General features: G+C 39.4%; 1 long non-coding RNA gene across 2 annotated transcripts in view; it reads left to right on the forward strand.

The window, feature by feature from the left end:
* Positions 1-18,709, forward strand: part of LOC104860849 — a 51,188-nt gene extending 32,479 nt beyond the window's left edge. The window contains exons 4-5 of one of the 2 annotated variants that reach the window (XR_779812.2): positions 11,312-11,413; positions 16,460-18,709. This is a non-coding gene — a long non-coding RNA (uncharacterized LOC104860849). Of the gene's footprint in view, positions 1-11,311; positions 11,807-16,459 lie in introns of those variants that run through there. The other variant, XR_779811.1, reaches the window with a different exon arrangement.

Consider the following 18,709-nt stretch of genomic DNA (forward strand, 5'->3'; position numbering starts at 1 on the left):
AAAAAAAAAAAAAAAAAAAAAAAAAAAAAGAAAGAAAAAATGGTGCAGAAATAGAAGGAAGGCAGAGAGGCCCAGAACCCAGCCGGCTGAAAAGTGGCAGCTGGCATTACCACTGTAGGTCACAGTTGCCATCAAAGAGGAAGCAGAAGATCCTGAATGTCCAGGTCATCGCTGATCACAACCCGAAGGGCAAGAAAGAATGGGGACAAGGCTTGCTCAGCCAGGCTCCCACAGCTGTACAAAGCTGTATCACTGCCTAAGCGGAGGCCATCTGGGGCACAACAGCTCTAGTATATAGTCTGTTCTCTTTCTGTGTGCTCTGTCATTCCCAGGCTCTGCCTTAGCTTTCTGCCCACATCAGGGTAAAGCTCACTCAGGATGGTGAGAAGTACAAAAGAGCAAAGGGAAAAGTATATTTTTACTCCATCTAACACAAGAAGTGGGTGGGCTAAAGGACAATTGTGTATCAAACCCAGTATGAGAGATTAGCTTTGTCAGGCTAATGAGGTAAGGGCAGTCCTGAGAGAGAAACAACACAATCTTGCAGCAAGCACTTACCACTTATGGAGGAGCTGCAGACTTGCTAGAACCATCTCAACTATACACTGACATCTTCTGGTCCAGAAGGCTTCTGGGACAAGCATCCCTGGATCCTACACCTAGTTCAATCCCAGGGTCCTGCCTCTAGTTACCATGGAGAGCACCCCCAGGCAACAACGACTAAACCAGAAGTCAGCTGACCCAAGATGGACAAATCCCTTACTAGAAGGGATACCCACAGGGTATGGTGTTTTGTTTTGTTATTTTGTACACTTCTGTATCCCAAGTGTTCAAAATAAAGCCTGGCACCTAATAGGTGCTCAGTATTTATTTAACTGCCTCTTTGTCTAGACAAGACAGGATTCAGCCAGTGGGACTCCCTAGAGCAGTCCTGAAGTTGTCTTTACCCGGGAACTGGACCGGTCACGTTCCACAAAACAGACTGAGGCCTGTGCAATGGGAAGAGAGGCTGGATGAGTAAGGAGAGGGAAGAAGGCAGAACGAATTGGGGCAGACTTCCAAAATATATCTCTGTATCTTTATGATAATGTTCTTTTTATTTAAGCTAGCTAGATTGAGTCTCAATATTTAAAGTCAACTAATTCTAAGCAAACACCATGTCTCTGAAATCCTTTTGTAAAGGGATTTGTGAAAACTCCTGTAAAGTCTTGAAGTATTTTTAGCTGGGTGCACTTGGAAGCCTGAGGGTCAACTTTAGTTCTTCGCCAGGCACCTTGTGTGATCTGTCTACTGAGACACAGAGCGGAAAGTGGTGTGACCACCAGCTCTAGGGTTCGACAGCCTGGTTCCCAAACCTGGCTTCATCCTCTTACCCCAATGTTTACCCCAAATTTATCTAATTTAGCTGAACTTCCGTTTCCTCCTTTGCAAAATGGAGATTATAATAGCACCCACTTCTGTCAATTATTTTGAAGATATAAAGCATTTTGTACAATATTTAGCTAAGAGCTGGTGTTGGATAAATAATAATAATGTATCTAATATAGTGCACAAGAAGGACTCATAAAAGCATCTATATATTTGTCTCCCATTTCCCTTACAAAATATTCCTTGAGTGCCTTCTGTCCCTTGCTCTTGAATGAGAATATGTATCTATGAGTTTTCTCATCCCTGTTAGGTAATAAAATGTCTGTGGTCACTTTAAGTCAGAGACAATGCCTCAATTTATTAGTTACATCCTCTCTTTCTGCTACGGCCTACCGCCAGGAGGAACCTGTGAATCTGGTGTTTCTGCTCTTCTATTTGCTTAATAACCTGATTTCTGGTCCCTCCAAGACTCATGCAGAGATAAGAAAAGGAGGTAAAGAGGAAGCAAATGTTCCTAACTGGTTGACACTTTCAAAGGTTAGCTTTGACCTCTCTGAGTATGACAGAAGTTTTAAATTGGCAGTTTCCCTCCTGGGAACCCTGCAGGTTTCCTGGAGACAGTTCTGTTTTGATTCTAAGTTCCTTAACCCAGATAGACTTCGTTTGGGTAGTGGCTCCCCACCTTCCTATTGGCCTCTTCCTTCAGGTCCTTCCACTGACACAGGACTCCTTTTATAATGAACTGAGGCTGACATTCTTGTCCAAATGTGACATACCCTCCTTTGCTCTCTCCTTTATTGACCTGACCTGCCACTGAAGATCATGTCTCTATTTATCTCCTCTGTTGCTACCAGTCACCATTGCTTCTGTGAGCATATGTCAGACCCATGCCCACTATATCTTCCAGCTGCAGGGCAGACAGAACAAGCTCTCTGAGAGTCCCCATGGACCAGAGCTGGTTGTAACAGCACAAATTCTTTTCCGAAGGAAGTCGTCACAGACTTTTCTGAAAGGGCCAGGAACCCCATCCATTTTGAAACTTATGAAACTGAATTTTGTGTTGTTCTTTTGAAAATTCCAACCTGCAGAGTGCAACAGATAGTGAGGCTCAACAGAACTTTAAATTTAACCCCCACTTTTATTAATTAAAAACAATGTGACCTGTATGAGATGGTGAATTCAATCCCTAGCACCACAAAAGAAAAAATATAAGCATGTGCTTATAATTCCAGCTACTACTCAGGAGGTGGGAACAGAAGGAACACTTGAGTGTGGGTGTTCAAGGTCAGCCTGGCAACATAGGGAGACATTGTCTCCAAAAAAAAACTAAGTGTCAATATGTACCTTCCAGTTCATAAAATGTCATGATAAGCATTATCTCACCTACCTCTCACAGCAATTCTAAATTGAGATGGTAATTCTGCAGGAAATTGAGATAGGGAGAAGTCACCTGGTAACTGATTTGCACCCGTGTCGGCCTGACTTCTTTCCACTGCAGCACATAGCTTCCTGAGGAGGAATACATGTCTGTGACCTTTCTCTCTACACCCCGACACTTGGTTAGGGGATGTTCTAGAGGCCTACTTGGAAATGCTGCAGCCTACTCAATACAGACCTAAAACACAGAAGTGAGACTTCCTTGAAGTGGATTGAGGCATCCAGCCCAGAGACTGGCAGCTGGGTTCAGAGAACCAGCCAAAGAAAAGCCTCTCTTCCTTTGCACATAAAGCATCCATTCTTAGCCACACACACTGGCACAGACACTCACAGACCAGAGCTGCACAGACTGGACAATGCAACAGACACAGGCAAAACCCAGATAACACATAACACTTATATACAGTTTTCATATAAGCTGGCATTTTTATAAAGAAGGCTGAGATTTCTTGTGCCAAAATTTAGGGGGCAGATGGTGAGGGGAAGTGTCTATAAAGACAGCTTTATAGCCTATGGCCATTTCCTCATGGGCTGAAAACACACCACCTCTCCTTTCCTACTTTTTTCATCTACTTATCATCGTCTCTTTTGCCTCCTCTCCATTACTGGTATCTTCTAATGGCCATCCCTGAGCCAGCTGCAGAAATGAGTATTAATCCCCTACCCTACTTTCTGTAGCTCAGAGTCAGGTAGAGAAGATGGGCAAAAAAAGCTAACAATGAAAATATAAGACAACAGAACAAAGATGAACAGGGTCGATTACCACATAACAACATTTAGCCAACCACAGGCCACCATGGTCCTGTAAAACAATAACAGAACTGAAAAATTTCCATTGCTCTGTGACATCCTAGTTGTAATGCTGTAGCACAATGCATTAGGTGTTTGTGGTGATGATGTCCTACAAACTTTTACTTACATAAAAGTGTAGCACATGTGATTTTGTGCCATATATAATTCCTGATAATAAATGACCATGTTACTGGCTTATATATTTACTGTACTACACTGTACACTTAAACATTTTAGTGTCTTCCTTCTACTCATAAAAAAATGGTTCCTCTGACACCACCTTCATCCATTTTTTTTTCAGCTTTAATTGAGTTTATTGGTACATTTTAGGGATACAGTACAGTTACATTCATTGTTGGGATCTTGTACCTCTACATGACAAGTCTTGATTCTCATTTTTTCCCCTTACCTCTGCCCTCCCTTCACCCCCTCCTCTCCTCCCCATCTACAAACACTTTATTTTCATTTTTCATTCTCTCACATTTTTTTCTTTTCCCTTTTTACTCTTCCCCTACCCATCCCACCTTCCCTACATCTCTTGATTGCATCAAGAAGCCACATGGAGTAATTGACCTAGCCTGTCTAGTCTGTGTAAGTGCATGCTATGATGTTTGAACAATGACAAAATTGCCTAGAGATGTATTTCCCACAATATGTCCCATATCTCTGTTGTAAAGCCACAAATAAACGTATTTACAGAATGCTATGGGGCTACAGAATGGAGGATGCCAGTGAGCTCAGGGATGATTCTCCAGATACCATATTTTACCACTGCGACTGACTGACCACATAGAATGATTGCTTGGTCCATCAGAATGGGTTTCAGCCTTTAGATAGGATTGGGTAACTATCAGTTTAAGGTGGAAACAGAGAAGTAGCTTCATGCAGAAGATAATGCATGAGCTGATCCATGATGGGCATGCTTTGTTAGGCAGACATACTCTAAGCAGGGACAGTATCCCTGTGAAGCAGCAAATGTGAGCAGGAGAATAAGTCCATTGGGAGAACACTCAGGAACTTTTCATCTCTGAACTCTAGTGGCTCAGAGTGTTCAGTAAACATCAGTTGAATTCATGAAAGAATAACAAGTGAAGGAGTAAAGTGGAAAAAGTGTAATACATATTGTAGATGATGCAGCTGAAAAGCAGCCACAAAGCAGTAGCAATTATTGTTGATCTCTGTGAACTATGTTCCAGGCTTTGATTCTTCCTGTCATGGGTAGATAAATGCCTATGATCAGAGAAGTGACATTCTAGAAAAACACCTAGAACAGTTTCTTTCTTCCACATAGTAAGCGTTATATAAATATTATTTTTATTATTGTCCTAATATTATAGTTAGGCATGCTAAAACTGAGAAAAACAAGATAACAGATGTACAACCAGGTCTATCTGAGTCTAAATCTCACTCTTTTAGCCCACACCCTGGAGGAGAACAGGGTAATTTAATTTATATGATTTTCATTATACTCACTTGCAGATAAAGAGCAAATTGTAAGGCCAACCTTATCATAATCCTTGTATGTCACAGAGCACATGTGGTACCAGGCCTTGAATCTGCAGTGGTTCCTTCCATTTCTCTCTGCTCCTATGGGCCACTCACAGCCAACCCCTGGCAGAATACATGATCCCTATACAGTCAGGTTCCTAAATTCAATCCTACTACATTGGGGCACCATCAAAGAAATAGTGATTGATCTTGTCTGATAATGGAAATTAAACAATCTTAATATACCTTGCATATCTGATAGGCAAATTAAGGAAGTTTCAAAGATTGAACTTGACAATCTGCAATGCAATCCGAGCAATTTTTGGAATGTAAAGACCTAATAAGGTGCCACTGTGCTGTGTACAGCCTCCTAGGTTAGGAGTGGTCAGCTGGAGTGTGGGTTAAAGCTCTTAGTCTGGCAGCCATCTTTGTACTTTTGTCCTTGGAAGGTCTGGGATCAGTCTTCTGATTGCCAGTCACTGAAGTATACAGGTTTTATACAAAACCAAGCCAAGAGAACACAAAGGAAATTTAATAGGCCCCACTCTGGTTTTTTTGATTGCATCCTGGTCTTTTTGTAACTTTCAGACCCCAGAAATGAAGGCTCCATAACAGAAGTGCAAAATTCTCTCCTGGAGAAGAAGGAGGTTCTGAGCTAAATCCTTTCTCTTGATAATCTGAATATCAAAACTCAGAACTGCCATTGCTTGGATCCATATTCCTAAAGTGACCCAGCTTGACAAGGCACGAAAATAACATCCTAACATTACCTCACATAGCAAGCAGGCTACTCCATCATTTGTCTTTTATGGACATATCTTATGAATATCTTTCTTTAAAAAGACTAATCTGTCGAGGACTTGGAAAAAATGTATTTGTGTACATTCATTAAGCCTTCAACTTTGAAGCATATTCTGGGACTAATTATTTTTTAGCTAACTAATCAGCATGTTTCATTCATAAATTGGGATTTATCAGTATAGCACATGGAAGGAGAGAACATATTATTATTTTAATTTGGTTAATATGCAAAAACACACTGTGTTTTTAATGGCCTGCTTTCGCTAAATAGAAGCAGGCTGGAAATAGTAGCAGCTTCCACTAATGAGGGTGCTGGCTCCCAGCCCCAGCTGCTTCACAGTAGACACTTAGTTTGCACCCTGATTTACCAGGGCATGATTTATCTCCCTGAAAAACTGAGGGCTTCCTATTTGTTCTGCTGATAGAAGAAATTGTGGAGAAAAAGGCTTGGGTGCTGGGATGGAAGGTAGTGGTGGTGAGAAGTATTCACTTTTGGATATAACCACACACACACACACACACACACACACACACACACACCACACACACACACACACACACACACACACACACACACACACACCCTTTTTTTTTATATCCACACACACACACACACACACACACACACACACACCACACACACACACACACACACACACACACACACACACACACACCCCTGAAACTATTAAGACTAAGTAAGGGACCCTGGGCTGGGAGTGTAGCTCAGTGGTAGAGCATGTACAGGTGCTTAGCATGCATGAGGCCCTGGACTCTATACCCACCATGGAGTGGGAGGGGGAAGAGAGACACTGAGATAGAGATAGAGAGAGACATTCATCTCCATTAATAAGAAATTCTTCTGTAATCTAGTGCTTCATGTCTTTTCTGTTGTGCCTAGCATCCTGTGTGTAGCTTGTCTGTCATGCAAATAAGTCCTCTGTTCTTAAGTCCCCTGATAAAGGGCTTGTTTTTTATCAGCTTGACCTGAGTGCACTATTTGGTCCTTCACGTGTGTGTGTGTGTGTGTGTGTGTGTGTGTGTGTGTGCGCCCTTGCCTCCGAAATGCTTTCATGTACACTGATTTAGAGTCACAGAAGCAGGAACTAGAGTCTCCCAGTCCACAGGAGCCAGGATTGTCTTGCTAGCCCCTCCAAACATGGGGACCAGTTTGAAATCAGAACATCTCTGCCCCGAGTTGACAACTGCTCTGCCCTTACCTAGGAGTGCCACTTGGGGTGTGGGGAGGAGTGACCATTGGCCTTTCTGTGACACATTGGGACAAGGTCTAACTACATTCTTTCTGTCCAGCCCTGGAGCCAGTCTGCCTAGGTCTCCGCCCAGGGACATCCTGATGTGGCACATTCTAGAACCAGGCGTTGCTTTTGTGTTTTAAAAGAGGACATTTCCTCTTTTGTTTTTTGTTTTTTTTTTTTTAATTTTCACTGGAGGCACTATTTTTAAACTATGACATAAATACACAGGCACATTGGAGGAAATTTAGAAAGAAGAAAACTATCCACTAAAAGTAAATCTAAAATCCCTCTACCAAGAGACAGCCAGAATACGCACTGATACTTGGAATATTTCCTTCTGGCCCTTTGTATCTGTGTCAGAACAGTTCCCTATATTGGCTCAGACAGGGGAGCAGTTGAGTTTCCTGTGTGTGAAACTCTGGGTATGAATATGAAGCAATACTAAAACAGGTTAAAAAACAATGGTGCATTTTAAATGTGTATGTACAGCCATCAAAGTCATGTGAGAAATAGCAAGAGTGTGTCTGTGTGGGCAGTATGGGACTGAATTTAGAATATTCCTCTGCTTTATTTGTGTAACTACATTTAGAGATTATGTCAAAAGTCTAAATCAAGAGCATGAGCCCTGGCCAAATGGCTGTCCTGGATCACCTCCCTGTCCCCTGCAGAACATGTACATGTGTATTTGGATATGTAATTTTTAAGATCATATCACCTTCACACTTTATATTCCTTCTTCATATTACTTTGTTAATCTTTTTTACAAATCAGTAAATCTTCTACCAGGAAGATTTAATGGCTACATAAATCCTACCAGGTAAACTTAGCATTTAATCTTTCATCCATTGTTGAATAAATTTAGATGGTTCTTGTTTTTTTCACCATTATAAATAATCCTGCATTAAACAACTTTCTGTAAAAATAATTGCTTCTACCTGTAGTTATTTTTTTGGGATGAATTTCTAAAAGGAAAATTACTGGGTCACAGGGTAGGAATATTTTAGAGTGTCTAGTTTCATGTTGCTCAATTTGTTTCCAAATAGGTAGTACTGGTTTAGTCCAAAAGTTAGGCCATTTTTATCGTTTTAATTAATATTTAACTGCACAAGTGATTCATGGAATACACAGTTTTTGCAAACTATTTAGAAGGGCAAGGTCTACATCAATCTTTTCACTACCTCTTCTAATCTCTAAAACGTTCAGAAGGAGCCACAATTTTCATTTTAACAAAAGTCCTCTTAGCAATGCATTTACTTAGTTACCTGTGTTCTTGTATAAGATTATATATATATAATCTAATAAAAGCTTACATATCTCTTTAACTAGAAAATATGTATCTTGTGTATAGATATCTTCACATGAGGTATCATATTGCATATGTGTTGTGACTTATTTCCTTCAGTTGTCTTGAAACTTCATATATATATACATATATATCATATATATATGTATGTATATATGTTTACACTTTTAAACTTTCTATACATTTTGACAGGATATTTAAACTACAGACTAGTTTATTTATCCATTTTTCTATGTATGCAGATTTGTGTCAACAACATCTTTTCATTTTTACAGTGCTGCTAAGTACCCTTTTACATGAACAAGTGATTTGAACAAATATTTTTTCCTGTACTTGAAACTATCAATTTTTGGATCATGAGATATGCACACTTTTAATTTTAATAGATATTGTCAAGTTTTATGGGACTTTTAAATGAACTCTATTAGAGTTGTTCTAGAATGATTTGGATTTAGGCTTAATTTTTAAGAATGCAATTCTGATGTATTCTGTTAGTAGGGTGTCACTCAAAGATCTGTGCACATCTTCCATTTATCAGCCCATCCACCTGTATCTCCTCAGGACCCAGCATGGTTCCTGACCTGTAGTACACAGCCAGTGAATGTAGGTTAGGTACTTTCCCCTTCACAGCCCCATTCTCTCAGGAGCCCCAACTTGACACTTGATTCCTTTTAGCACCCACCAAACTCCTGCTCATCCTTCCAGATAGCACTCAAATGTCTCTTTTGGAAACCCTCCTGGAGACCAGCTGAGTAAGGCAGCCTTCCTTCAGTGTCCCCATGACACCCTTACTTTTTGACTCTCATGCTTATTGCAATTTGAAATTGGCATCCCTCTGGTTTTAAAACAGCCTTGCGTCCTCAGTGTCACATGGCACTGGGTGTCACCTATTAAGTATTTGTGGACCAGTGAAATGACAAAAGTGTATGTATGGCACTTAGCTTTATAAGGAGAGGAACTAATATATACAGAAATTAGATGGCTAATTATTAACCCTCAATATTGAACATCTTAATAAAAATAGTGCATAGTTAGCACGTAAATCACAAACTCTCACATGCACAAAAATTTAGAGCAACATTTACTTCTCTGGAAAGTGTTTATAATATTCAATGTTCTTCATGAAATCCAGAAGGATTACATGAAATTTATCTTTAAAAATACATCTCAGCAAATGACAGAAAAAGATGTTCAAGCAGTTAAGAATATGGTGAGTATTGTCATAAATCTCAGTAGGCTTTCAACTATGACAAGAAATATATAGAAAAAAAAGGACTAGAAATGAATATATCAAAATGTTGGGCCAGGGATTTAGCTCAGTGGTTCTGCCATTCTGCCACCTGCCTCACAAGTGAAGGACCTGAGTTCAATCCCAATCCCCGGTACAAAAAAAAAAATGTTAATGGCTGCTCCAGTGGAGTTAGGATTATGTATGAATTAGTTTTCTTCTTTTAAAAAAAAATTAACTAACATACTAGTACATTATTTTTTCATGTATATTAACATATTTAATCAGAGAAATAGAAATAACCACAACATTTTCAGCCATTATTCAACCTTCTAAAGAGAAAATCTTAAGTGATGTGCATGCATATAGATAGGAGAGTAATTATAAAACAACTAACCAAAAATATCAACTCTCTAATTAGTTACTCAATCAATATTAACTGGGTACCTGGGATGAGCCGGGGACTACACTGGGGCAGGAGATAAGGCAATAAATGACTCAGGTACAATTCATACCCTCAAGAAGTTCCTCCTCAGTAAAAGCCACAAATTCAAATACCAATGAGGCCAGGCAACATGGAGAAAAAGCCAGTCTGTTCATAATATTTGGTAAACTTTGGAGGCCAAGTACAGAAGTCCCCTTTTATAAAATGGCATGGTATTTGCAAAAAACCTACGTATGTCCCTCTGTATACTTCAAATCATCTCTAGATTACTTATGATATCAAAACAGTATAAATGCTATGTAAATAGCTGCAATACTGTGTTAACACAAAAATGACAAGAAAAAAATGTCTGTACTTGTTAGGTACAGATGCAATTATTTTCCTAAATATTTTTGATGTGTTGTTGATTGAACCCATGGATATGGAGGGCCAACTGTTTTTATGAACTATTTGCATGTGACCTCTGTGAAAATCAGAAGGGTTAGAAAATTAGAACTCCATTTACATTTTGCTTGACTACTGTTCAATTTTGAAAATAATATCCTCCAATTCTTTCATGTCACTTGAATCTATAAGTAAATGATGATAGTGCTCCATGAAGTTTGTATGTTTGAATTTCATGCATCTTCTGTTCCCCAGTAGAAATTCAATTTACTTGGCATCTTCCAGGACTAATGTATTTCCCTAACAACTGTCAGGAAGGGCCTGATACATAGATCTGCACATTCTTCTTCCTCAATACTGACTTTAATGATGTTCTTCTTTAACTTGCCATCTGAACCTAGGCACATGGCTTTCACTGCAATGCACATACGCTGCTGTCATTGTCTTTGTATGTGGCTGTCACTTCAAGAATTATCTCCGTGTCCATAGGGCCTGCCACAGAAATTGTCACATGTACACACCTCATACATTTTGCTTTTCCTGAACTGAATTCACTGGTGTTTGCTTCTCTAATATGACCCATGTCTCCCAAATCAAAAAATTAATGATAGGGCTGGGGATTTAGCCATCTGCTTTGCAAATGCAAGGTCCTGAGACTGATCCCAGGTACCAAAAAAAAAAAAAATGATAACTATAGCTGACATTTATTATGCACTCAACTGATAAATGCTGTACTAAGACCTTTATTTGAATTACTTAATTTAATCTTCTCAACCAACTGCTCAACCATTTTTATCCTCATTTTCCAGGTGCAGAAACTGAGGCCCAGAGAGACAAGAAGACCTTGTCATAAATCATTCAGGTGGAAATGGCAAAGGCGGGACTTGATCCAATCTTACTTAATTTGAAAGGTCTGTGTTCTTAACCAGTACACAGTGATTCCCTAAATGTCCTTGAGGCAGACAGAACACAGAGGAACAAGGTCTTATTTTGATTTTTGGATATTTTCTGGGCTCAATATGCATTTATTTCAGCATATATTAGAAAAAAATTACTGACGACATTTGTTCATGGCACATTATATGGATTTTTCTATTTATATTAGTGATATAAAATTTTCCTTTGAATTTATTTGCTTACATTCTAAAAATGTGAGTCAATTTACAAATAATTTTAGGCAAGCAATAAATAAAAGTCATACAACAATACAGTATAAAATATATATCTTGTAAATAAAAAGTAGAATTTGAAAAACAATGCCTCAGAAAAACAATGCCTCAGAACCACCAGATATAGATTCAAAATGAAGACAGACACACACACACACACACACACACATACACACACACACACAATTAAACTAAGTTTTAAATTTTCACCATGCAGTTACAGGTTTGTAGAATGTTGCTTAAAAATTGTACCACACACCCTGCCTAATGAAGACTTCAAAACAGTCTCTAAACTAAATTTAAAGCATATTTATTTTTTTCCATTTCTATTTTTGGAACTTAAATGGTTGAATGGATTAAAAATTGCCTCTAAATAAAAAATGAGCTAGGGGCCTGGAGCACTCCTCTGCCTCATTTCAACTCTGAGCAAATGGTGAATTACAACACCCCTGGACATAGTGGTTTCTAACTACCAAGCTGCCAGGCTTTTAAATAACAGCAGCACAGAAGTGTGGCCATAATGCTACCTATTTCCCTTGCTAAATTATTTATGCATTTATTATATTTAACATGGGCTGTTGGATGCGAAGGTACTTCTGGGGGCCTAGGTCATTTCAAGAAGCCTATTACTGATTATCAACCCAACTGTATTAGAAACTGGTGCATCCACTTGTATGTGATATTCCTTATTAATAACAGATAATTACTTCCTCTGCAATTGTGTTAGGGAGGTGGTAACTTTATGAGTGTGGATGTGTGTCTACATGCATGCACTAGCCAATGGCTTTAAGGGAAGCCACTTCATTAAGGAGCTGTTTAACATCGAGAGATAGCAATAAAGACTAGCTTAATGCCATTGAAGCACTGTACCTAAGATGGCTGAGCCAAATGAAGCTATTACCCTGTTTAATGTGTTTAGCACAAGATTGAAATGGTTTACTGTTTACAAAATCATGCTCCAGGATTTACAGTGACTGATTTGCCATAAGATCCACAGTATTGTAGAAGTTTTGTGCCAATATTTACTTCATACATACTGTTAGGAAATTACTGTATTTCCCCTTCAAATAAAAAAACCATAAAACAATAAATTGAGAGTACTATTTATAAAATGCTCCAAAGTATGTTTGTCACTAAATTCAACACAATATGTATTACTATGGACTTACTTGTGTCTTGTATAGAAAAAGAAAAAAAGTTAATTTAATTTTAATTCAATAAACATACATTAAAGGACTACTGTGTGCTGGGCATAATACCAGGTATAGGTATAGAAAAGAGAAGAGTTTCTGACCGGGATTAGCAATTCTATAGGGTGGGATTTAAATAGTTAATTACATAAAAATGAATTATGGGCCAATGTTTGTGCTGCCTTTGAAGACACCACTTCTGGTGTCAAGTGAAGGACCTTTAAGGAGCTCTCCCCAGAGGGGGTAAAAAAGTAGATCTTCTTGGCAAGCAGATATGCACAAAAAAGCCTAAAGTGAGTACGTGGTGAGCATGGGAGACACTGGTTCACTCCTCCAAGGACCTCCCCTTCTCTTTTGCCAGCAGAATCCTGGTTTTGTTCATGTTTTAGTCTTGAGGAAGATGAGCCCAGGAATTTCTAGATCGAGGCATATGACCCAGTTGTATGTGGACCAACTTTTGGTAAAGGCCTTTTTTTCTTGATCAGAAGAAAGCTCATGACAAGGAACTCCAGGTTCTTTGCAGACTTCTATCTCTTGCTTTTGAAGATGAGAACTGCGGCAAACACTGAGACTCTGAAGGGAAGGCCAAGAACATCCAGAGATGCCAACCCAGAGCCCTGACATGACTGGCCTGCTGGCATCAGCAACTACTCACCTCTAGTTATTGTTTCCTCTTTTTCACGCGTTGCCCACCTCCTTTTTCTTTCTCTTTCTTCTTTTATTTTTTGGTAGTACTTGGAATTGAACTCAGGACCTTGAGCATGCTAGGCAAGCATTCCATCACTGAGCTACTGTCACCCCCACCCCCATACAGGGGTCTTGCTACATTGCCCAACTTGGCTTCACAGTTGTAATCATCTTGCCTCAGCCTCCTGACCTCTATCCTTGATGAATGAGAAAAATAACCTCTAATTGTGTCAGGCATTGTTGCTTATGTGTCCTGTTTCTTGGAGCCAATAGCAGCCATGACTGATTGATTGCTAAGTTTGTGGAAACAAGTTTTTCAGGGTGCTCAGAGCATTGCTCTTAGAGAATGACAAGACATGGTCCTGAAATCTCCGGCAGGGGCTGGACTGATGAGAACCCTGCTAGTGATGGTTTCCAAACAATTATGGGTGCCTTCCAGTGTGGTACATAAGATGACTTTAAGTGGCACACAGACAAGGCAAAGTTGGAAAGTCTTTTACACCTCTCTCCAACTGTTTTGTTTCAATAAAGAGAAGGAAAGACTCAAATTTGGGGCCTTTGTATTGAATACAAGATCTAAGGGAAAGTCAATACTATTCTTTTGTTTTCATTATTTTAATTTTGATAATTACCTTTTAGTTACAGCAAGTTACAGTTGGTTCTTTGTTTTGGGTAAGAAATCAAGTTTTTTGAATGCATAATTACTTTTAAAATGTTTAAAAAGCCAACTTTGACAGTAAAGAAGCTACACCAATATGGTAAAAAAATGTGATGGTGAAACACAAATCTTGGAAGTTTGAAAATAAAGTTGAATATATCAAGGAGCAACTGAAAGTGTTTAAAGAATGGAGTAATATGATAAGACTCTACATAAGGAAGATTCAGTGAACAAGGCCTGGCTTTTAACCTGAAGATGCCTTTTGAAAAAAAATTCATTTGAAAAATGATCAGAGTAGAATCACACAGGAGGTAAAGGGAAAAAGGAGATGCTTAGGAGAGAAAAAGACAATTTATGGACCAATTGTGGGAGGATGGAGGAGAGGGAGGAGTTTGGGATGACTCCTAAATTTGGCATAGTTGACCGAAACAATGAATCATGGAACCATTAAATCAGCTGGGGAAAATGAGAGGAGTAGGGCCAGGAGGGAAGGAGAGGAGGAGGGAGAGACATGGGTAGAGCTGGCCACACTGAATTGAATGCCTTGTTAAACCTAGACCTGAATATACTAGACTACAGGTTTCCAAAGAGTGTTCTTTAAACACACAGCATCAGCATCACTTGAAACTTGCTGGAAATACAAATTCTTTGTTTTCTCATACTTACTTGTTTTAGTTTGTATCTTAAATGTCACCCAAAGGCTTATGTGCTAAAGTTTTGCTCACCAGCCTGTGGCACTATTGGAGGTGATGGGACATTTGAGAGCAAAGTGGAAGGAAGTTAGACCTGTGGGTGCCATGAGAGAGGACACTGGAACCACAGCTCCTTCCTCTTTTTCACTTCCCTGCTTCCACAAGGTAAGCAGCTGCTCTGCCATTCACTAACACCATGATGTACTGTAATGTCCTGTGGCGCAACGCTACAGGGCCAGGCAAACCTCGACTCAAAGTTCTGAAACATAACTAAAACAAACCTTTCCTCCTTCTAAGTTGATTTTCTCAGGTATTTTGTCACAGTGATGGAAAGCTGACTAACACATTGTTTAGTCACAAATTCTAGTCTACTTTAACTGGTCCTCAAGTGATTCTGATGCATGGTAAAATATGAGTGCCACTGGGCAGGCAAAGGAGTTCTGGGTGAAAATAATTGGGCAAAAACAACTGGGTTGTATTACAGGAGATCTTCCCTTGGGTCTCAGTTTCCTCAGCCACAAAATAAGGATATTGACTTGAGACCTACAGTATGAGACCCACAGTCTGTCAATAAAACTTGGTGGGTCTTAGCGTACCACCCCCACCTATCCATCTCCTCCTATTACTTTCCATAGCAATGAACCCTAATTTTTAACTTGGTACCTAAGAGCCCAGAATAAAGACCCTATTTTCTAACCACTTTTGCCACTAGGTATGGCCATGTGGTCCAGTTGTGGCCAAAAGAGAGAATGGAAGTGAAGCATACGTCTTCTGAAAAATTTCCTCAGTAAAAATGGTTAAATCTTTCTTCATCTTTTCCTTTGTCCTTTAGTTGAGAACATAGACATGATGGCTGGGGTTCAGTTATCTTGAGTCTTAAGGGGAAAACACATTTATAGGAGGAAAAACAATGCAATAGAAGGTACCTGAGCTTCTGATCACTACTGGAAATCATCCACCAGCTGTGTGTTAACTGTCCCCAATTTCTTTTATGTGACAAATGTCTGATTTGTCTGATTTTGTTTTAGTCATTCTTATTTCATTTTGTCTGTGCTTTTACATTATGCGAACTCTCCATACTTATAATTTATGAGAAAATACTATGAGATAAATGCAAGATACTGTACTCTGTATCTTGGTGGCTTTGCTGGGAATGTGCATTTAATGAATTCCCATTGGGGCTGATGCACTCTAAAGTTTGAGGCTGAAAAATTAGGAATCAATTCTTACCATTCTTCCTTAGTAACACGTATACTTGAAGGACAGGGGAGCAAGAAATTTTGACTTTATGTTCAGATTTATTTTAGTGTTTTTTTAAAAAACATATAATTTTGCCTGCTCTTTCTTTTTTTCTTTTTTTTTGCTTAAAAATACTGAAGTGAAATTCTTCTCCTAGTAAAATTCTAGTCAATAAGGAAATCATCAGACAAACTAGGCCAGTGTCTGAGTTTATGATTATACTGAGGTTACAATTTTTATGTTTGACTCATAGTTGTCTATCTTCTGGACCCTACAGCTTCTCTCTATGTTCTGAAAAAGTACTTTTTTCCTGGCCTGGCAGGTGAAAAATCCTCCAGCCCAGCAACAGGTGTGAGATGGCAGCTGATTGGTGGCATGACCGTGGTGTTTTCATAGAGGAAGCAAGTGTACCCAGTCAAAGCAGCAAGGAGTAATCTGGGTCAGCAGCCCTTCCACAGGAACTGGAGCCACAAAAGAATCCAAGTCATCCCCTGTGATGTATGTTACAGTGTGGAAGGTCAACCTGCTGCTCCAGTTCACCTAAATCTTTTGCCAGGACATGGCCATTTCAAGTGAAGCATGTCTGTGCCCTGGACCTTTCCAAACCAGTTATTCAGTAACAATGAATTGGAAGAACTGGCTTCACCACTCCCTACCAAAATGACTTGTTAACTATGGACTCTATGTTAATGATAATATCTCAAATGGGAAGGAAAGAGGAAAACAGTGGTTAAAGGCAGAAGGCTTGCACAGGTTGCAAAACAACAAACAAAAGAAGAAAATATAACCCAGCAATTAGTTGTTTAAAAAAATGGTGCTAAGTAAATGTGCACACTGCCCTTGAGACTTCGTTGAATTTCTATCTGGCTTACATTATGGTAGGGAGCTTCCCTGCACTATTGGAAAACAGTATTCCAAAAGTAATTCAATCTTCTCTCCCCTTTCCTTCACAGGACTGGCCTTTGAATATTTTCTTAGATTCACTGAAAAAAAAAAAAATTCCAGCACTACATTAGAATGCTTATTAAATGTTGCCAAGCAAAGAAACTGCTGCTGAGAATTAATCTCTTGGGGGACTGGACCATATACATGTCCAGACTTGTCTTCTCACTACAGCTCACTAACTAACCCATATCCAGGACACTGTGTCCTTCAGTCTAGTTACAGAAAGCTCTGGGGACACTAACTCTAAAAGGATCAACTGCTTTTAATATTTCTGCATGCAATAAGCATGTAGTTGTGTCATTTATAGTAATATTTGGTGGCTCGCTCTGTAGGGTGTCATATTTTAAAATATGTTCCTACATTATGGAAATGAAATGCAGCATGACTGGAACACTGTACAGATCCAGTGGGCAGTATTCAAATAGGGTCTATGGTAGCTTATGGAGTCGTATAATACACATGAACCTCCTTGAGTAGTCACTCTGATTCAGTCATTTGATAGCTGTTAGGTGTAGGCTGATGGGAAAAGACTGACAATATGTACTTCAGAGACAGTAGTGGAGGACATTAGGGTTAGAGTGGGGCAGAATTCAGCCTAGGTGATTAGAGGTAAGATTTATGTTATCTATCAAGTTTTAAAAGAGCTGGTGAAGGAGATGGTAAGGCTCTGATTCCTAGGAGGTTCCAGGTTCAGGGTGTGGTTGACCTCAAATTCCAGAGGGGACTGGGCAACAGCCAACAAAATATAGGCATTCCCCAGCATACAACTTTTCTGAAGGTATGTTTGTATATCTGTGCATTAGACAAGAAGAAAATGTAAAAAAAAAAATTTGTGGCACTTTATTGTTTGGGCAGAGCTTGCTTTCTATGGAATCTGAAAGCTTCCGGATGAATATGCTCCATAGAAAGGGCTCTCTTTTGCCAGCAGTTTTCCAGCCAGCACTAATCAGCAAGTGTAGAACCCTCCTTTTGAGATCCTAAATGGAGCTGAGTTGTTGTCACAGTTACCAGGATACAGTTTTTGAAGCCATAATGTTTTCAACAAGGGCAGCCTTGGGCTGTGTATCTTGGGTTTCTGACTAGGCCACAGACCTAAGATTTTATTCTGTTTCTTTTATCCTGCTCCCTGTACCTATTCAGGAGCCTGACTAATGAATGACTTCAATAATCATCCTAGTTTCAGCCCAGCTCAAACTTACTACCTGCACTTGGTTTAACTATACAAGATCACCCTGACCTGGAAGCATCCAACTGTGGCTCAAGGCATGCCTTCTACAAACTAAGACAGTTTCCAGGTTTTCCTCACGCATTCAACTGCTTCTAATCAAAAGACACTTGTGAAGTACTTCTCTGCACTTCCCATGTTAATAAGGCATCCCAACACTTATGTATCTTATATAGCCTACTTAAGGGGGGAAATATCATAAATATACATATTTTATCTATGAAGGAGGGTTTATAAAGGTGATGCCCAGGGCCCCACAACAAGAACCCATCATGACACGTGATAACTAGGATTCAAATTCAGGGCTCTTAAATTGCAAAGATAGTCCTTTTTCTCCAAATAATGGCTGCCACTTTAGCTGCTGAGAATTGGTAGCTGCAAGGGAAACTCACCATCGCCTAA

This window comes from Fukomys damarensis, unplaced genomic scaffold (genome assembly GCF_012274545.1).
Source record: "Fukomys damarensis isolate Sample0158 unplaced genomic scaffold, DMR_v1.0_HiC HiC_scaffold_9, whole genome shotgun sequence".
NCBI lineage: Eukaryota > Metazoa > Chordata > Mammalia > Rodentia > Bathyergidae > Fukomys > Fukomys damarensis.